Raw genomic sequence first — 9,461 nt, 5'->3', positions numbered from 1 at the left:
TACTACACCCCCCCCCGGGATCCACACACCGACCACTGACATCTCCTATATATATATATATATATATATATATATATATATATATACACACTGGTACTACACCCCCCAGGATCTGAACCCCAATCACTGATATATGTGTAGATAGATAGATATTTCCCATATACATATAGGCCCGGATACACAGATGCGCCGTCGTATCTATGCGCCTGATTCCTATTGCTAGATACGCCTGAAATGTGGCTTCATCCGACCGACGTAAGTTTCCTACGCCTGTGCGCATATTTACGCTGGCCGCAAGGGGCGCTTCCGTTCGACTTACGTGTCGAATATGCAAATGACCGAGATACGCCGATTCAGGAACGTACTTGCGCCCATCGCAGTAGTATACGCCGTTTACGTAAGGAGTACGTCCGGCGTCCGTGCTTTGTGAATACTGTTCTTGCCTCTCAATGTTACGTCGGCGTAGCGCATATGAGATGCGCTGCGCCCGCACAAATGTACGCCGCTCTACATGAATCCGGGCCAAAATGCCCCTGCGGCCCGCAATAAAATTGAGTTTGACACCTCTGATCTAGCTCTTTCCTTCCCATCCTGACTGTCCCTGGCCCCGCCCCTTTCATTCATTGGATTTCAGTTTCCATTGCAGAGGTTCGACATCACACGTGGGCGTTTCTTAGGGCGGTCCACATGCATTATTTTATATTTGCATAACTCCTCCCACTGCTGGCTTTTGGGGCTGAGGGGTACAGAGGCAGGGCACTGTGATGTTATCAGTAAGTTACGTACAGCGAGCCACTGGCCCCTCCCACCAGCCATGATCTGCCCGCGTTGCATGGAGAAGCGCAGAGAACCAGTGATGTCACTGGCTCTAAAATAAGGTATGTCATGAAAACAGAAGGGGTTCATATAGAAAATGTCATTAGCGTGTTAATGAGGGGGGGGGGGGGGTGGAGCCTGGAAAGGCGAAATATAATATACTTCAGCTTTACTATGGGGCGGCGTAGGACAGATCAGGATAAGTCCGTCTGCTGAAATGAGGGCAAAGGGGAACCGACACCACATCCTATAGGCTGTCTCTCCGATCTGCAGCTCTGGTAGTGTCATATTACATACACTGTGCTGAATAGGGAAAGTATTTGCATGGAGAAGTCAGGACAGGCTTACACGTGTTCGACGATTTGTGATGATTGTAGGCTGTGCTGAGTTCCCGGGTCTGTACACCCGCTGTGCCCATTATGAGGGGTTCCCACCATCCCTGTGCTGAGTTCCCGGGTCTGTACACCTGCTGTGCCCATTATGAGGAGTTCCCACCATCCCTGTGCTGAGTTCCCGGGTCTGTACACCTGCTGTGCCCATTATGAGGGGTTCCCACCATCCCTGTGCTGAGTTCCCGGGTCTGTACACCTGCTGTGCCCATTATGAGGAGTTCCCACCATCCCTGTGCTGAGTTCCTGGGTCTGTACTCCTGCTGTGCCCATTATGAGGGGTTCCCACCATCCCTGTGCTGAGTTCCCGGGTCTCTACTCCTGCTGTGCCCATTATGAGAGGTTCCCACCATCCCTGTGCTGAGTTCCCGGGTCTATACTCCTGCTGTGCCCATTATGAGGGGTTCCCACAATCCATGTGCTGAGTTCCCGGGTCTGTACACCTGCTGTGCCCATTATGAGGGGTTCCCACCATCCCTGTGCTGAGTTCCCGGGTCTGTACTCCTGCTGTGCCCATTATGAGGGGTTCCCACCATCCCTGTGCTGAGTTCCCGGGTCTGTACACCTGCTGTGCCCATTATGAGGAGTTCCCACCATCCCTGTGCTGAGTTCCCGGGTCTGTACACCTGCTGTGCCCATTATGAGGGGTTCCACCATCCCTGTGCTGAGTTCCCGGGTCTGTACACCTGCTGTGCCCATTATGAGGAGTTCCCACCATCCCTGTGCTGAGTTCCCGGGTCTGTACACCTGCTGTGCCCATTATGAGGGGTTCCACCATCCCTGTGCTGAGTTCCTGGGTCTGTACACCTGCTGTGCCCATTATGAGGGGTTCCCACCATCCCTGTGCTGAGTTCCCGGGTCTGTACACCTGCTGTGCCCATTATGAGGAGTTCCCACCATCCCTGTGCTGAGTTCCCGGGTCTGTACACCTGCTGTGCCCATTATGAGGGGTTCCCACAATCCATGTGCTGAGTTCCTGGGTCTGTACACCTGCTGTGCCCATTATGAGGGGTTCCACCATCCCTGTGCTGAGTTCCTGGGTCTGTACACCTGCTGTACCCATTATGAGGAGTTCCCACCATCCCTGTGCTGAGTTCCCGGGTCTGTACACCTGCTGTGCCCATTATGAGGGGTTCCCACCATCCCTGTGCTGAGTTCCCGGGTCTGTACACCTGCTGTACCCATTATGAGGAGTTCCCACCATCCCTGTGCTGAGTTCCCGGGTCTGTACACCTGCTGTGCCCATTATGAGGGGTTCCACCATCCCTGTGCTGAGTTCCTGGGTCTGTACACCTGCTGTGCCCATTATGAGGGGTTCCCACCATCCCTGTGCTGAGTTCCCGGGTCTGTACACCCGCTGTGCCCATTATGAGGGGTCCCACCATCTCTGTGCTAAGTTCCTGGGTCTGTACACCTGCTGTGGCCGTTATGAGGGGGTCCCACCATCTCTGTGCTGAGATCCCGGGTCTGTACACCTGCTGTGCCCATTATGAGGGGGTCCCACCATCTCTGTGCTGAGATCCCGGGTCTGTACACCTGCTGTGCCCATTATGAGGGGTCCCACCATCTCTGTGCTGAGTTCCTGGGTCTGTACACCTGCTGTGCCCATTATGAGGGGGTCCCACCATCTCTGTGCTGAGTTCCTGGGTCTGTACACCTGCTGTGCCCTTTTTGAGGGGTTTAATTTTAGCTTGTTGGCAAACTTCACCCACTTATAGCCAATGATATTGATGGGTACAGTGGCTGCAATTGATGGGCACAATGGCGGCAATTGATGGGCACAGTAGCTGCGTTTGATGGGCACAGTAGCTGCGTTTGATGGGTACAGTAGCTGCGTTTGATGGGCACCGTGGCTGCATTTGATGGGCACAGTGGTGGCAATTGATGGGTACAGTAGCTGCGTTGATGGGCACAGTATCTGCGTTTGATGGGCACAGTGGCTGTGTTTGATGGGCACAGTGGCTGCAATTGATGGGCACAATGGCGGCAATTGATGGGCACAGTGGCTGCATTTGATGGGCACAGTGGCTGCGTTTGATGGGTACAGTAGCTGCGTTTGATGGGCACAGTGGCTGCGTTTGATGGGCACAGTGGCGGCAATTGATGGGTACAGTAGCTGTGTTTGATGGGCACAGTGGCTGCGTTTGATGGGTACAGTGGCTGCAATTGTTTTTTTTTTCTTTCGTTTGTTTGCGCCCCCCAAAAAATTCTGAGCACCAGCGGCCACTGATCTCCGGCGAGGAAATCGGTTTCTTACGCTCACAATCAGGAAGGATTTTTCTGCAGGCGCGGTGCGGGGTGGTGGGGGGAAAAGCTGTGTGGGATTTTTTTTTTTTCGGTAAGCAAATCTTGGATGACACATCCAGGAAAGGTCCACAGATCAGAAGAGCAAAGTCTGGGCAGCTGATCCCAGACGTAGTCGTCTCTGGGACCCTTTTAAAGCTTTGCGGTTGGTCAAAGGGGACCGTAAATAAGCCGCTTCTTCTAATTGCTCATAAAATCTCTGGCTGGAAAAGTCCCATTCTTCAGGCCAAGGGCCCCCGCCAGTCACATAAATTTGTTCTGGATCCCTTTTAGGTAAAATTCATTGCCTTGATTTGGAGCGAGATCCGGCTCTGGGGGTCAGAGATCCTTCAGGCTTTTTGCTGGTGATTTATAAGGCAAATAGAGAGGCTCAACGTTCATCATTCGGCGCAGGAAGTGCGGCGCTCAGGTGCCAGATTACTCCCCCCCACCCCGCCTTTTAATAATGGGAATCCAGCACGCCGCAACAAACACTGTAATACGGGGCTGAATTAAAAAAATAGGCCCGTATTTATAGTACATTGTATTCAGATTCAGCAGCTTTTGGGCAATGATGGCAAGGCCCCATTGCACGATTCTGTTACGCTTAGGCGCAGTTGCTTTTTTTAATTACTATACAGGATTTCTATAGTGCCAACAGTTTGCACAGCGCTTTACAACGTTAGACAGTTACAATTACAATACAATTCAATACAGGAAGAATCAGAGGGCCCTGCTCATTAGAGCTTACAATCTAAGAGGGGGGGTCAAGTGATACGAAAGGGTAATAACTGTGGGGGGATGAGCTAATGAAGAAAATAAAGGAACAGTTGTTAGGTGGAGGCAGGGTAGGCTTCTCCGAATAGAGAAACGTTTTCAGGGATCGCCTAAAAGTAGATCGATTCGGAGATAGTCTGACAGATTGGGGTAGGGTATTCCAGAGGATGGGAGAGCCTCGGGAGAAGTCCTGGAGGTGATGATCCGCTTCTGCAGTGCTGTTTGCGGTGCGTTTTTCTCCACACTTTTTCTATGCCTTTTGTGTTATTTATTTATTAAATAGGACCATTTACCCCCATTCATGATGGGGGTACCTCTGATGTGATAGGGGGGACCTCTGATGTGATAGGGGGGACCTCTGATGTGATAGGGGGGACCTCTGATGTGATAGGGGGGACCTCTGATGTGAAGGGGGACCTCTGATTTGAAGGGGGACATCTCATATAAAGGGATGACTCTGATGTAATGGAGGATTACTAATGTGAAGGAGACCTCTGATGTGATAGGGGGGACCTCTGATGTGATAGGGGGGACCTCTGATGTGATAGGGGGGACCTCTGATGTGAAGGGAGGACCTCTGATTTGAAGGGGGACATCTGATATAAAGGGATGACTCTGATGTAATGGAGGATTACTAATGTGAAGGAGACCTCTGATGTGACAGGAGAACATCGAATTTGATGGGGGACCTCTGATGTGAAGGGAGAACCTCTGATGTGACTTGAGCACATTGGATTTGATGGGGGACCTCTGATGTGAAGGGAGAACCTTGGATGTGATGGGGACCACTTATTTGAAAGGGGACTCTGATGTAATGGGAGAACCTCTGATGTGTTGGGGGGACCACTGATATGATGGGGGGATTCTGATGTGATGGATGACTTCTGATATGATGGTGGGATTCTGATGTGATGTGGGGACCACTGATATGATGGGGGGATTCTGATGTGATGGATGACTTCTGATATGATGGTGGGATTCTGATGTGATGAGGGGACCTCTGATATGATGGGGGGATTCTGATATGATGAGGGGACCTCTGATATGATGGGGGGATTCTGATGTGATGGAGGAGTTCTGATATGATGGGGGACCTCTGATGTGATGGGAGAACCTCTGATGTAACGGGAGCACATCGGATTTGATGGGGGACCTCTGATGTGAAGGGAGTATCTTGGATGCGATGGGAACCTCTGATTTGAAAGGGGACTCTGATGTAATGGGAGCATTCCTGATGTGATGAGGGAACCTCTAATATGATGGGGGGACTCTGATATGATGGGGGACGACCTCTAATGTGGTGGAGGGACCTCTGATGTAATGAGGGAACCTCTGATATGATGGGGGGAGTCTGATGTTATGGGAGAATTCTGATATGATGGGGGGACTCTGATGTGATAGGGGACTTCTGATATAATGGGGGGACCTCTGATGTGATGGGAGAATCTCTAAAGTGATGGGGGAGACCTCTGATATGATGGAGGACCTCTGATGTGTTGGGAGAACCTCTGATGATAAGGGGGAACTCTATTATTATAGGGGACCTCTGATGTAATGGAGGGACCCCTGATGTGATGAGGGGACCTCTGATATAATAGTAGGGGGACTCTGATGTGATGGGGGACCTTGGATATGATGGGGGAACCTCTGATGTGATGGGAGAACATCTAATATGATAGGGGGACCTCTGATGTAATGGAGAGACCTCTGATGTGATCGGAGAACCTCTGCTATGATGAGGGGACCTCAGATATAATGGGAGAACCTCTGATGTGAAGGGAGGAACTCTAATGTGATAGGGGGACCTCTGATGTATTGGAGGGACCTTTGATGTAAAGGAGGACTCTGATGTGCTAGGGAGACCTCTGGTGTGATGGGGGGAATCTCTAATATGATGGGGTGCCTCTGATGTAAAGTTGGTCTCTGATGTGATAGGACGGCCTCTGACGCGATGGGGGGGGGGGGGCTCTGATGTGATGAGGGGACCTCTGATATGATGGGGGGGACTCTGATGTGATAGGGGACTTCTGATATGATGGGGGGACCTCTGATATGATGGAGGACCTCTGATGTGATAGGAGAACCTCTGATGAGAAGTGTAACGCTAATTTTATGGGGGGACCTCTGATGTAAATTGGGGCTCTGATGTGATGGGGGACCTCTGATGTGATGGTGGACCTCTGATGTGAAGTGGGGAGTCTGATGTGATGGAGGACCTTTGATGTGAAGTGGGGAGTCTGATGTGATGGGGGACCTCTGATGTGATGGGGGACCTCTGATGTGATGGGGGACCTTTGATGTGAAGTGGGGAGTCTGATGTGATGGGGGACCTCTGGTGTGATGGGGGGGGGGCTCTTTTTTGAAAGGAGACCTGTAATGTAAGAGGGGAACCTTTGATAGGGGAACTTCTAAAGTGATGGAAGGACCTCTAAAATTATGTTGGGTCTGTGATGTGGGAACCTCTGATGTGATGGGGGACCTCTGATGTGAAGAGGGGAGTCTGATTTGATGGGGGACCTCTGATGTGAAGAGGGGAGTCTGATTTGATGGGGGACCTCTGATGTGAAGATGGGCTTTTGATGAGATGGAGGGACCTCTAATTTGATGTGGAACATCTAAAGAAGACTGTACAATCAGATTGTATAGTGTATAGTTACCTTTATAGGGGGGTCTGTAGAGAGTCAGACGTAGACCCGGGCCGCCAAAGAGGTAAGACCCTTCTAATACAGGCAACTGCCGTTTTAATCATAGACCTGACAGGTTCTCTTTAAATCTCAGCTGCATGCAGAACATATCACAACCTACAGTATATTAAAAAGTATTTTTTCCGTCAGACGTCCTGTGAATTTTTCGGGGGAAGGAGCAGCGCCTGAGAAGCATGACAGACTGAGAGATTCTCCACTGGAGCATATCAGCCCCCATCCACAGCTGTGTTTTTCTTTCCGTTCATCAGAAAGGATTAGAACTCCCAGCCATGGGGAGCGCAGCATCTGGGAGGGAAAGGGCACAGGTTACCGCAGCCTCAAAACACAGGTGTGCCCGCTGCGCGCCAAAAAAACCTGCACCGGCTGCCGTTACGCGTTCGCCATTATTCAACACAACAATGCAATGGGGCCAAACACTAAATAGCCAATTCCAACAGCCAGTCAGAATTCAGAATTCTCAACTAGGGTGCCTTAGATCACCGCAATGAGTTGCTAAGGTGCAGGCGGCCCAGCTGCCAGCACCTTAACAACCAATAACTTTTGTTATGCAGGAACTAAAATGTAATGGGGAAACTCGTTTATAGGGAAGTTTTGATATGATAAGGGGATGTCGGGGGTATATCGGGGGTTCTAATGTGTGTGGCAGCCTCTGACTTGAAGGGGGCTTCTGATGTGTTGGAGGAACCTATGAGGTAATGGGGCTTCTAAAGTAAAGAAGGGTGCCTTAGATCACCGCAATGAGTTGCTATGGTGCAGGCGGCCCAGCTGCCAGCACCTTAACAACCAATAACTTTTGTAATGCATGAACTGTGTGATTGGGGAGCTCTGTGATGTAAAAGGGGAACTTTGTGATTTGGGGGGGGGGTTGTCATGGGGGGACATTGATATGATGGAGGAACTGTCTGATTGGTGGGGGGACCTGTAAAGGGCGGACCTAAATGTAATGGGGAAACTCATTTATAGGGAAGTTTTGATATGATAGGGGGACATCGGGGGTATATCGGGGGTTCTTAAGTGATAGGCAGCCTCTGACTTGAAGGGGGCTTCTGATGTGATGGAGGAACCTCTGAGGTGATGGGGCTTCTGATGTGATGGAGGAACCTCTGAGCTGATGGAGCTTCTGATGTGATGGAGGAACCTCTGAGGTGATGGGGCTTCTGATGTGATGGAGGAACCTCTGAGGTGATGGGGCTTCTGATGTGATGAAGGAACCTCTGAGGTGATGGGGCTTCTGATGTGATGGAGGAACCTCTGAGGTGATGGGGCTTCTGATGTGATGGAGGAACCTCTGAGGTGATGGGGCTTCTGATGTGATGGAGGAACCTTTGAGGTAATGGGGCTTATAACGTTAAGAAGGGTGCCTTAGATCACCGCAATGAGTTGCTATGGTACAGGCGGCCCAGCTGCCAGCACCTTAACAACCAATAACTTTTGTTATGCAGGAACTGTGTGATTGGGGAGCTCTGTGATGTAAAAGGGGGAATTTGTGATTTGGGGGGGGGGGGTTTGTCATGGGGGGGACATTGATATGATGGAGGGACTGTCTGATTGGTGGGGGGCCCTGTAAAGGGCAGACCGAAATGTAATGGGAAAACTCATTTATAGGGAAGTTTTGATATGATAGGGGGACATCAGGGGTATATCGGGGGTTCTAATGTGATAGGCAGCCTCTGACTTGAAGGGGGCTTCTGATGTGATGGAGGAACCTCTGAGGTGATGGGGCTTCTGATGTGATGGAGGAACCTCTGAGGTGATGGGGCTTCTGATGTGATGGAGGAACCTCTGAGGTGATGGGGCTTCTGATGTGATGGAGGAACCTCTGAGGTGATGGGGCTTCTGATGTGATGGAGGAACCTCTGAGGTGATGGGGCTTCTGGTGTAAAGAAGGGTGCCTTAGATTACCGCAATGAGTTGCTATGGTGCAGGCGGCCCAGCTGCCAGCACCTTAACAACCAATAACTTTTGTTATGCAGGAACTGTGTGATTGGAGAGCTCTGTGATGTAAAGGGGGGACTTTGTGATTGGGGGGGTTGTCATGGGGGGACCTTGATATGATGGAGGGACTGTCTGATTGGGGGGCCCTGTAAAGGGCGGACCTAAATGTAATGGGGAAACTCATTTATAAGGAAGTTTTAATATGATAGGGGGATGTCGGGTGTTTATCAGGGAGCCTCTGACTTGAAGGGAGGCTTCTAATTTGATGGGGGAACCTATGATGTTTATAAGAGGCTCTGATGTTTTGTGGGGGCTCTTATGTGATGGGGGACCTTTGACATAATGTGGGGCCTCTGCTGTAAAGGGGGTTTCTGATGTGATAGGGGGACCTGTGATGGGGGGCTCTAATGTGATGGGGGGGATCTTTGACATGATGTATATTGGGGGTTCTAATGTAATAGGCAGCCACTGACATGAAGGGGGGGCTTCTAATTTGATGGGGGGGCTCTGATGTTTGGGAGAGGTTTTGATCTTTTGTGGGGGCTCTTATGTGATG

The sequence above is a fragment of the Rana temporaria genome, chromosome 13, assembly GCF_905171775.1.
Source record: "Rana temporaria chromosome 13, aRanTem1.1, whole genome shotgun sequence".
Lineage (NCBI taxonomy): Eukaryota > Metazoa > Chordata > Amphibia > Anura > Ranidae > Rana > Rana temporaria.
The sequence above is the reverse complement of the archived record's forward strand: the minus strand, read 5'-3'. Positions refer to the sequence as shown.